This window comes from Adiantum capillus-veneris, chromosome 9 (genome assembly GCF_014529385.1).
Source record: "Adiantum capillus-veneris isolate H3 chromosome 9, ASM1452938v2, whole genome shotgun sequence".
Lineage (NCBI taxonomy): Eukaryota > Viridiplantae > Streptophyta > Polypodiopsida > Polypodiales > Pteridaceae > Adiantum > Adiantum capillus-veneris.
Window position 1 is genome coordinate 56,118,994 of NC_140939.1, and position 1,644 is coordinate 56,120,637.

Genomic DNA, 1,644 nt, shown 5'->3' on the forward strand with positions numbered 1-1,644 from the left:
GTCTTCGCCTGTCGAATTTCACTCCAATCTGAGCTGGTGACTCTAGCCTCCTGCAGTGCTGCCCTGAGCCTCGATCTGAGCTCTGATACCAGTTGAAGGAGTACGAGCGGAAGTGCGATGCGAGAGAGAGTGCGAGAAGAAGAGCACGACGATATGGTGAACTCGCTCTACTGTAATGTGTAAAGCATAGTGAGTTCTTATTAGGTTTTAACAAAAGAATATGTGTACATACCTGGCGGCCCGCCCACTTACCTGGGCGACCACATTGGGCTTTATACCCCAACACGCAACTCAACGTACATAAGTAAAATTGCGCTCAAATAGGCACCAAGAACTGTTGCATGCAGTAAAAGTGATCCTTGCGGGGATATCTGCTCTCAAAAGAGCTCAGTATCACTAGGTGTGCTCACAGCAAAATGCATTTGTCAACGCATCTTTCCATAGAGTATCTGTTGTCGAAATGACTGTCAAATCGCCTGTGAAAGCCCTGTGTCTAGTAATCTAGAGAATAAATGTGTGAATAGGCTTAAAAACCCCCTGTAACCTATAGCCTGCATGTCGATGTCGCTATGTGCCGATTTCTGCCACCAAGAAGAAATGCTCTAGTCAAATAGCCGCCAAAGGTGTTGTAGCTGAAAATCGTGCCGTAGAGCATGATCGATGTGCTTCGTGCCGATGCTGGGTGTCACTCCTCTATGGTAGAGATACCTCACCCGTGCATGTTGCAAGTACAGCTGTCGATCGTGGGAAAAAAATCGTCCACGTGAAACCGGTGTCGGGTTGGATGTCGAAAAATCCACCGCAATGTGTAAGGATGTCGAGCTGGTGCGCTAGAAATGGTGTCAAAAAAATGATGTGCTGATGCAGAGTAGCAAATCATTGATGTCGGTGTCGTCTCCCGCCGTCGGATGCGAGTGGCTAGTCAAATAGCCGTAGACGATGCTCGAAGACTAAACTCCGATCGATGCCGGATAACAATGGGCTTACTCGCCCGCACCTACACACGCCGATGTGTGTGCACGTGAGCGCAAGCCAACGAACGGTCGGTTTCTCATTTTTCTTCCTCTCTCTCTCTCTCTCTCTCTCTCTCTCTCTCTCTCTCTCTCTCTCTCTCTCTCTCTCTCTCTCTCTCTCTCTCTCTCTCTCTCTCTCTCTCTCTCTCTCTCAACTCACAGGCTCGCTCTCTATCTCTGTCTCCATGTCCTCTCTCTTCACACACTCTCTCTGAATCTTTCATGCCCGAGTATGTGTGAGCAGGGGTCGGGAAGTCAGAATGTGGTAGGAGAGGAGGATCGGAGAGTCGGGGTTGTCGGGGTTGTTGAGGTCCTTGCGTGGGAGTAATCCCTTGCACACAAGATGATTGTGTAAGGCAAAGTTATTAAAAAAAATTCGATTACTTCAACTGTCTAACAAAAAACAGCAGGAGGTGGAGGACCCTCGTCACTAAATGACACCTCTCCAGGGAGGTGGGATCAATCTCCCATAGTAGGCGTCGCGAGGCGAGTGCAATCCGGGCCGTCCGATCGACATTTGAACTAGGTGTGAACTAAGAGAGAACTCGGACATATGTGCACCACGCCAAATTTGGTGTGAACTCGACGTGAACACGGTGTGAACTAGATGTGAACTGGGGAGGGCCTGCAC